The sequence below is a fragment of the Anoplophora glabripennis genome, unplaced genomic scaffold (genome assembly GCF_000390285.2).
Source record: "Anoplophora glabripennis isolate ALB-LARVAE unplaced genomic scaffold, Agla_2.0 scaffold564, whole genome shotgun sequence".
In the NCBI taxonomy this organism is placed as follows: Eukaryota; Metazoa; Arthropoda; class Insecta; order Coleoptera; family Cerambycidae; genus Anoplophora; species Anoplophora glabripennis.
The window spans coordinates 24,555-35,408 of NW_019416651.1; the positions used below are offsets into that span (position 1 = coordinate 24,555).

Sequence of the window (10,854 nt, forward strand, 5' to 3'; positions counted from 1 at the left end):
ATATATTTAAATATTCTATATACATATATATTATTTTAGATTAAAATTTTTATTATTCAGACACAAATTGTCAATTGTTGCATGTCATTGTTATTTTTTTAAATTTTAAAATAATTATACTTATGATTTTTAAACATACATGAATTTTTATTTATATCACCTATTATTTCCAACTTCGTCAGCATTAATCTTTAAAGATAGAAATGTAAAATTCAACAAAAATACTGGTTTTAAGTAAGGCTTACCAACGCAAAATCAGTAAAAAGTGATACTCTCCTTGAGCCGTATTCGACTATATCCTAATAATTTTTATTTCTTGTCCTCTTGAAAAATTTAATGGATTTAAATACTATTCAGTAAGATGTATGTACAGGCAATTTCTGAATTTATATGTTTCCAAGTCCCTATCTATCTGTTAATGACCTTCAACCTTTTTTTTGCTGATCGCTTAAAAAAATTTTTTTTGTTCAGTTATGGGGCTTGTGAGTCGTTAATTTTCCACATTTTTCAATGCAGTTCACGGGAAATCGTAGTTTACGTCGTAAACTGTATTTTGCGAAAAATTAAAGTCTTAATATTCATAAACAATTGCGCTACGATTAAAAAAAAAATATCTTGGCTCCTGTTGATCGTAGAGGGTGCATTTAAAAAAAAAAATTGTATTTTTTTGCCAGCTATCCTTTGTATCTATTTTCGGTGAGGTAGCATAAATAGCAACAATGTTATTCGAATTGTTTATAAGTGAAAAACGCACGGTCTTTTAATGCACAATTTGAGAATGTTAATGTCAAAAAAAGGGTGATATTTTGTAATAGGTCGCTTAATTACATCTTTAACACGTTGACGGACACCGACGTCTATAGCCGTTGAAACCATTGTGCGTTTTGTGGCATCTCCAATTTACGACGTCTGTACGCGTCCTAAAGTATACTTCCTTTCTACGACCGTAACGTTCCCAGATGTTGAAATAACATATAATTCTCTTTAAGTGTCACATTAAGCATATGAATTTGACTACAAGTAGTTGATAGACGTCCATGTCACAGTGGGGGGAAGTTCGGAAGCAAACAATGTATACTGATCTAGTACAAGTATGCCAGCCAGGCCAGCCTGCTTATTGTTTGAGTGCAACCCTAATTGGGATTGCGTAGGCGTGTAGTAGATTTCGTAGTATATTTTCTATTTCATTTTTTGTAAAAAATAAAGTTCAACATGCCAATTCTGTTTATCGAAGAGAGTTCGTTTTATTATTACATGAAATTATAATTACGATAGGCATTTGTATTTATTACATTATAAAAAATAATGGATAAGAAAGAGGAAGAAAAACTTTTACGGTGGTTTGAGGAGAGCGATGACAATATTTCGCTGGACACAGTCACGATGGAGAATTCAATGGAGATTCAGATTATGTACTTTCAACTCACCTCGGAGCAAATCTGTGAGTGAAATTATAGAAGATGTGATAATATAAACCAAGTTCCTGACCCGAACGAAGATAAAAATGAAAATTTAAGTTATTACAGTTGCCCTTGTAAAACTATTTTATGGTATAAAAAAGTCTTATTCCATCTGCTGGATATATCTTTGTGGATCTCCTATTTTTTGTACGTAAAAGGATTAAAAAACATTAAATTTATATAGTTTAGGGAAGCTGTAGTACGATCCCTTATGGAGATAGAAGATATTTCTGACGGCAAAGTTTTTGAAAAATTTCATGCTATAAAGAAGACACCTCAAACAGCAATGAAGCAAAATTTTTTACAAGAGATTCCTGTTTCAGGAAATTGCAAAAAGTCACATGTATTTTCTCAAACGTAGGCAATGTGCTAAGTAATTGAAGCACAAGATACAGGTGTGAAACCTGTCCTGACAAGCCTCCTTTAGGTCCGGCGCCCCGTTTAAAACTCTGGCATTTATAATAATTTGTTATTTTCATTACACTTTCCACTAAATATATTTCTACAATCTTTTCTTTTTTTCCTTATAATAGAGGAAGGTCTATAGCCGTCTGTGTCAAAAATAGTGAAAAAAATGCTTGTAATGTGACAAGACGTCTACAGCCGTTTGTTTTTTTTTTCTTACAAAATCGGCTTATTTTTGACTCCAGAAACCCGCACACGGGGTATCAAATAGTAGTATTATTATTTAAATATTATATAATTTATAATTAGTAGTAGGTAGACGTTCTAATAACGAAAATAACAGTTTTAATTACAGGTATGGATAACATTATACACACATCATAAGCAAAATTGTATACCAGTTATACAATAATTTATGAAGAATATAAACCATATATAATTCTAATAATGAATAAAGTGCATTTCTTTCAGTGAGATAAATAATATTCTTAATGTTCCAAAAATTTGTTAATTTTAGAAATTAAGACACGTTACAGATACTTTACTCTGGTAAAGTATCTGTGACGTTCAAGATTTCATGTCAGGCAACAGCCTGATGATTTTGTTATAACTCACGTTATCAGTCTAAACAGTGTCTCCTCCCCACTAATTAAATTCTGTCATGTTTGCTTCGACCTTATTATACTGTTTATAATAAACGACTCCTCCTTATTTTACAACCAAAGTTTTCAACTGCTATAAAGCTAATTTTGGCAGTATAACTAACTACTCCTTCCTTATCTCTTCCGGGACCACAAGAGAACAAGAGCTCTCCCGGTCACGTAATTTTCTTCATAAATGAATTCCAAAAATAACAAAGAACGTAAACGTCATCTGTATGATATTCCAGCCAGGGAAGACTGTAAAAAAGAAAGTTTAGGAAAATGATATATACTTTACTAGAAACACATTTGGATATTTTAACTCCCTGTACTCAGTAAAGAGTGCAGCGAAAATACATGTTATGATTTCATCTTTACTTTTTTGTACTCTTATGGATCTCAGAATTTCAAATGCTGATGATGCTAATGCAAATATTGTAATTGGTTTTGTTTAAGTTACTAGTGAATTTTTCTTTTTAAAACTATTAGGGTATTAGTATCGTCAAAATGCTTAAAAATGCTGACATGAACAATTCAGTAAAATATTAAAAATACATACGCCAATTATCCCTTAAAAATTTTTGCAATTATCGATCGCGTGGTTTTCGATTGACAGGATTGTTAATTAAAAAAATTTCAAAAAGGTTATCGCGTACCGTGGGTTTAAATTAATGTTTAGAAAGGACACACAATTTTTTAAAGATACTTGTCATAATAAACAATGATCAATAATAAAAATACCTATTTTTACACTTTTATAGCTATTTAGAATTTTTTTAATTTTTCAACATTTTACTCTATCAACAAATATTTATTGCCCATAGAATTTTCTATGAAATCGACAGTCTTGCACATGTGCCTTCTTCTCGACAAATTCTTTGTATCAATCCATTTACAAAGTTTAACTGAAATATCACTATTCAATGGGAATGATGACAGTCTTGAATTCTTTTTATACCATTTGATAATTTGTATGTGTAAACTGAACCATTGAAAAATTGGGGAATAAATAAAATCTGTTTATGAAGTGTGTCCACGTTAAGGACTTACCATCCTTGTAAAACCTTTGTTTTTGGACAGATTTTGATACTTTTTTTATTTATTTTTGGACTATCGTCATGGTCAACTGCGACCACATTTATGAGTTCAAATTTCAAAATGTATTAGGGATTTTTTAGGAAAAAAGTACGACGGTTTCTTGTTATTAATTTAAAACTTACGCGTATCGATTTTCTAAAATACCAGGGGTGCGAGAAATTATTCTTAATAAATAAATAGTTTTTTTTTACAAAATGGTAAAACTAAAGCAAAAGAATATAAAGCTTGTCTGAACATAATCCGACAACATTGAAGAAATATAATACGAAATAATCATCGACAAACTGAAAAATGTGTAAGGAAATTCGGTGGATTAATTGAACTAATAAAAGTAAAGGTAAGTGGCCTATTAAACGTTTCGGAGAAACCAAAGATAATTTAACTCTGAAATTTTGTTTACTGGGGTTATCAGATATGCTCTTTTCAATGACAATAATGTCATCAACACTTCCGGTTATACCGGAAGTAGCTGTCAACTTCGTTATTTTAAAAATTATTGCATTATCGACAAGATAAATTAAAAACATACGAGATAATCATTTTATAAAAATTTTGATGGATGAAAGCGTATCGAAGATTCCTTATATTTTTCTTCGTTCTTGAAGCTTTCACTTGTTTTTCGGAACACATAAAGAACATAAGATGCACTANTATTATATAATTTATAATTAGTAGTAGGTAGACGTTCTAATAACGAAAATAACAGTTTTAATTACAGGTATGGATAACATTATACACACATCATAAGCAAAATTGTATACCAGTTATACAATAATTTATGAAGAATATAAACCATATATAATTCTAATAATGAATAAAGTGCATTTCTTTCAGTGAGATAAATAATATTCTTAATGTTCCAAAAATTTGTTAATTTTAGAAATTAAGACACGTTACAGATACTTTACTCTGGTAAAGTATCTGTGACGTTCAAGATTTCATGTCAGGCAACAGCCTGATGATTTTGTTATAACTCACGTTATCAGTCTAAACAGTGTCTCCTTCCCACTAATTAAATTCTGTCATGTTTCCTTCGACCTTATTATACTGTTTATAATAAACGACTCCTCCTTATTTTACAACCAAAGTTTTCAACTGCTATAAAGCTAATTTTGGCAGTATAACTAACTACTCCTTCCTTATCTCTTCCGGGACCACAAGAGAACAAGAGCTCTCCCGGTCACGTAATTTTCTTCATAAATGAAGTCCAAAAATAACAAAGAACGTAGACGTCATCTGTAGAATATTGCAACTCCCTTTACCAAGCCCATAAGGAAAGACTGTAAAAAAGAAAGTTTAGGAAAATGATATATACTTTACTAGAAACACATTTGGATATTTTAACTCCCTGTACTCAGTAAAGAGTGCAGCGAAAATACATGTTATGATTTCATCTTTACTTTTTTGTACTCTTATGGATCTCAGAATTTCAAATGCTGATGATGCTAATGCAAATATTGTAATTGGTTTTGTTTAAGTTACTAGTGAATTTTTCTTTTTAAAACTATTAGGGTATTAGTATCGTCAAAATGCTTAAAAATGCTGACATGAACAATTCAGTAAAATATTAAAAATACATACGCCAATTATCCCTTAAAAATTTTTGCAATTATCGATCGCGTGGTTTTCGATTGACAGGATTGTTAATTAAAAAAATTTCAAAAAGGTTATCGCGTACCGTGGGTTTAAATTAATGTTTAGAAAGGACACACAATTTTTTAAAGATACTTGTCATAATAAACAATGATCAATAATAAAAATACCTATTTTTACACTTTTATAGCTATTTAGAATTTTTTTAATTTTTCAACATTTTACTCTATCAACAAATATTTATTGCCCATAGAATTTTCTATGAAATCGACAGTCTTGCACATGTGCCTTCTTCTCGACAAATTCTTTGTATCAATCCATTTACAAAGTTTAACTGAAATATCACTATTCAATGGGAATGATGACAGTCTTGAATTCTTTTTATACCATTTGATAATTTGTATGTGTAAACTGAACCATTGAAAAATTGGGGAATAAATAAAATCTGTTTATGAAGTGTGTCCACGTTAAGGACTTACCATCCTTGTAAAACCTTTGTTTTTGGACAGATTTTGATACTTTTTTTATTTATTTTTGGACTATCGTCATGGTCAACTGCGACCACATTTATGAGTTCAAATTTCAAAATGTATTAGGGATTTTTNTTTTTTGTACTCTTATGGATCTCAGAATTTCAAATGCTGATGATGCTAATGCAAATATTGTAATTGGTTTTGTTTAAGTTACTAGTGAATTATTCTTTTTAAAACGATTAAGGTATCAGCATCTGTCAAAATGCTTAAAAATGCTGACATAAACAATTATAATTTCAGTAAAAGATTAAAAATTATTATACATTCTCATTTACATGTATATTTTTAGCAAATAGCGATATTAGATAATCAGTGTAGTTTTATGAGAGGTGGATCAACTAATCTTGTGCGTATCGCAGATTATATGTACGACATCTGTTCATAAAATAACCTAACTTTGAATTTCGTATTAATAGAGGTATTTAGTGTTATGCGGTTTGTAGCATTGCGTTGTACACAACCTCCTTTGTAACCACATGTTCTTGGACTGTTGATATCTCATTTATTTTTCGTGATATTGTTATTTGAGTGCAACGTGTTTAAGTCTTAGTGACGATTTTTGAAGTGCGATTTTTTGGAACAATTATGTAATGTAAAATTTTGCGTCAAGCTGGAAAAACTTTCACGGAAACATTTCAACTTTTGAAACAAGTATACAAGGATGTTCTGGGTCCTACGCAATGTTACGAATGGTTCTCACAATTTAAAAGTGGACGTCAGTCAATTAAAGATGATCCTCGACCAGGACGGACTTCAACTTCAACTGATGACTCTCACGTTCAGAAAGTCAAAGATCTGGTGCGTGCAAATCGCCGATTGATTCAGAGAAATTACAGAAGAGATTAGCATCTCAATTGAGCCAAGCCATGAAATTTTGACTGAAAAATTAAGGACACCATATTCACTATTGATGACATCAAAAAACAAATTCGTCACAGACTTTAAAGACTATTTCAAATGAAGTTATCCATAGTCCAGGCGGTAGAGCAGTAAAAGTAGGCTTTGGCGTTTGTGTTTGAAGTTATCTATTTTGTTGAACAGAATAATCCCAAATATTATGTAGAATAAGAATCCGAGTTTGCCTATTCCAAAAAACCATTGCTAAATTCAGGGGAATAACAAATATACAAAAAGAACGAAAAGGACCCGACATTTTTCCCTGTATCATTGAAAGTAAGCCCTAAATAAAAAAAGTCATTATTTATTTTTGTTTATTTGACGATTTTCTATAAAGTTACAATTGCAAATCAAAAAAGTTGAATTTTGCATTAAAAATGGGCGAAAAGTAGTAGAAAATCATATGTATACCTGGAGCAATTTTTAAAATAAGTAAATATTTATAAATATTGATGAAACTTTGTGAACAAATAGTAAAACATACGCCAATTCTACCTTAAAAAATTTTGCAATGATCGATCGCGTGGTTTTCGATTGACAGGATTGTTAATTAAGAAAATTTCAAAAAGTTTATCGCGTACCGTGGGTTTAAATTAAGTTTTAGAAAGGCCACACAATTTTTTAGAGATACTTGTTGTCATAATAAACAATGATCAGTACTACACTGAAAGAAATGGGCTTATTAAACTGTTTGTCTAGAATAATGTGTATACCTCATATTAAAACTTTTATAACCAATATACAACTTTTATTAAAAAAGCAATCATTACTCAATCAGTTTAACTGGAAGGTGCTTAATACACCTAATGCATCTATGAAATAAAGGTTATAATGAATTACTTATTATTAGGTGTTATAGACTTTATATTCCAGATGTATAGTAGGGAAGATTTGTTGTATAAAGACCAGTATCCGAATTTGTTTATAACAATTGTATTAACAGAATTATTCGTTCTTATACTGAATATGTTTCCGTTTTTAACGTGTAAAACGCATCTTATAATGGTTAAGTGATCGTCACCTCTCGGTGCATAATCGGTTATGATCGTTGTTAAGTTATATTCATAGTCTTGTAATAATAATCATATGTCAGACCCGAGAGCGAAGTGNAGTAGTAGGTAGACGTTCTAATAACGAAAATAACAGTTTTAATTACAGGTATGGATAACATTATACACACATCATAAGCAAAATTGTATACCAGTTATACAATAATTTATGAAGAATATAAACCATATATAATTCTAATAATGAATAAAGTGCATTTCTTTCAGTGAGATAAATAATATTCTTAATGTTCCAAAAATTTGTTAATTTTAGAAATTAAGACACGTTACAGATACTTTACTCTGGTAAAGTATCTGTGACGTTCAAGATTTCATGTCAGGCAACAGCCTGATGATTTTGTTATAACTCACGTTATCAGTCTAAACAGTGTCTCCTCCCCACTAATTAAATTCTGTCATGTTTGCTTCGACCTTATTATACTGTTTATAATAAACGACTCCTCCTTATTTTACAACCAAAGTTTTCAACTGCTATAAAGCTAATTTTGGCAGTATAACTAACTACTCCTTCCTTATCTCTTCCGGGACCACAAGAGAACAAGAGCTCTCCCGGTCACGTAATTTTCTTCATAAATGAATTCCAAAAATAACAAAGAACGTAAACGTCATCTGTATGATATTCCAGCCAGGGAAGACTGTAAAAAAGAAAGTTTAGGAAAATGATATATACTTTACTAGAAACACATTTGGATATTTTAACTCCCTGTACTCAGTAAAGAGTGCAGCGAAAATACATGTTATGATTTCATCTTTACTTTTTTGTACTCTTATGGATCTCAGAATTTCAAATGCTGATGATGCTAATGCAAATATTGTAATTGGTTTTGTTTAAGTTACTAGTGAATTTTTCTTTTTAAAACTATTAGGGTATTAGTATCGTCAAAATGCTTAAAAATGCTGACATGAACAATTCAGTAAAATATTAAAAATACATACGCCAATTATCCCTTAAAAATTTTTGCAATTATCGATCGCGTGGTTTTCGATTGACAGGATTGTTAATTAAAAAAATTTCAAAAAGGTTATCGCGTACCGTGGGTTTAAATTAATGTTTAGAAAGGACACACAATTTTTTAAAGATACTTGTCATAATAAACAATGATCAATAATAAAAATACCTATTTTTACACTTTTATAGCTATTTAGAATTTTTTTAATTTTTCAACATTTTACTCTATCAACAAATATTTATTGCCCATAGAATTTTCTATGAAATCGACAGTCTTGCACATGTGCCTTCTTCTCGACAAATTCTTTGTATCAATCCATTTACAAAGTTTAACTGAAATATCACTATTCAATGGGAATGATGACAGTCTTGAATTCTTTTTATACCATTTGATAATTTGTATGTGTAAACTGAACCATTGAAAAATTGGGGAATAAATAAAATCTGTTTATGAAGTGTGTCCACGTTAAGGACTTACCATCCTTGTAAAACCTTTGTTTTTGGACAGATTTTGATACTTTTTTTATTTATTTTTGGACTATCGTCATGGTCAACTGCGACCACATTTATGAGTTCAAATTTCAAAATGTATTAGGGATTTTTTAGGAAAAAAGTACGACGGTTTCTTGTTATTAATTTAAAACTTACGCGTATCGATTTTCTAAAATACCAGGGGTGCGAGAAATTATTCTTAATAAATAAATAGTTTTTTTTTACAAAATGGTAAAACTAAAGCAAAAGAATATAAAGCTTGTCTGAACATAATCCGACAACATTGAAGAAATATAATACGAAATAATCATCGACAAACTGAAAAATGTGTAAGGAAATTCGGTGGATTAATTGAACTAATAAAAGTAAAGGTAAGTGGCCTATTAAACGTTTCGGAGAAACCAAAGATAATTTAACTCTGAAATTTTGTTTACTGGGGTTATCAGATATGCTCTTTTCAATGAAAATAATATCATCAACCTAACACTTTCGGGTATACCGGAAGTAGCTGTCAAATTCATTATTTTAAATGTAGCACCCTATATATTATTGCATTATCGACAAGATAAATTTAAAAAATTCGAGATAATCATTTTATAAAAATTTTGATGGATGCAAGCGTATCGAAGATTCCTTATATATTTCTTCGTTCTTGAAGCTTTCACTTGTTTTTCGGAACACATAAAGAACATAACACTATCTTCTACTATAAAATCACATAAAGAAAAATATACTAAGTGTCCCATTTTTTATATTACATTTTGAAAACTTGAAATCGACAAAAGTTTTTAAATTCAAATGGAACTCTCTGTATTTTTCTGCATCATTTTATAGAAAATCAAATTTTCTTTTCATCGATATAGGCATTGTAGAGGTTACAGTTTCAATTTTCTCAGATATTTGCGGTTTACTTACATTCTCAAGAATTTTACGTGAAAATATTATCAAATGTGCCTTGAAAGGCAAATATTGGTATTGTCATTTAGTATTCTACAAGCAGTATCAAGTAAGTACTTTCTCGACAAGAAAAATGCATAATAATTATTCTAATGTAGCTATTTTTAATTTATTTTATATCTATGCGACATTAGCTGCATTTCTATGGTTTGGTATTTTGCAACATTTGAAGAATGGGACGCGAATGAAACTCGGCCAGCTACCTACAATAGCGTTCCTTGTAGAACATTAAAATATTTTTTACTTTAGTTCATAATTACATTAATAAAATGCATTGCTTCACGTTTGTTTCCATCTTTTAAATAATGAGGGGTTATATTTACAAAAAAATAATAAAAAGACTTCCTTCCAATGGAATACTATTATTGGTAAGTAAATGCAAGTACTATAAAGTACAAATAAGCATCCTTTCATTAAAAAAACAATAAAATATAAAGTAACCAAAATTTTAAATCCTAACATTAAAAATTAGAGAAAAATTCTAAGAAAACCAACTAGGCATGATAACAGTATCCAAGAATCACTAAAATTATTTATTTACCTAATGAAATTCATGGATTATAAAAAACGTATTTATTTTTATATTATGAGCGAGATTGATAATAATTTTGATAAAATAAAACTGCGAAGTACAGCAAACCGCCATGATAGGTTGAACACCAATCAGAGCGAATTACGTCACATCTATATAAATGTCATTTTGTGTCATTTGTTCTTCGACAATATCCGCAGTATTTATCTTCGTTTAAATATTTTATGTTT

The 10,854-nt window shown here is 29.8% G+C and overlaps 1 protein-coding gene across 1 annotated transcript in view; it reads left to right on the forward strand.

The window, feature by feature from the left end:
* Positions 1–10,854, forward strand: part of LOC108910230 (neuroligin-4, Y-linked-like) — a gene marked incomplete at its 5' end in the record, with an annotated part of 80,148 nt that overhangs the window by 13,230 nt on the left and 56,064 nt on the right. The window lies entirely within an intron of this gene.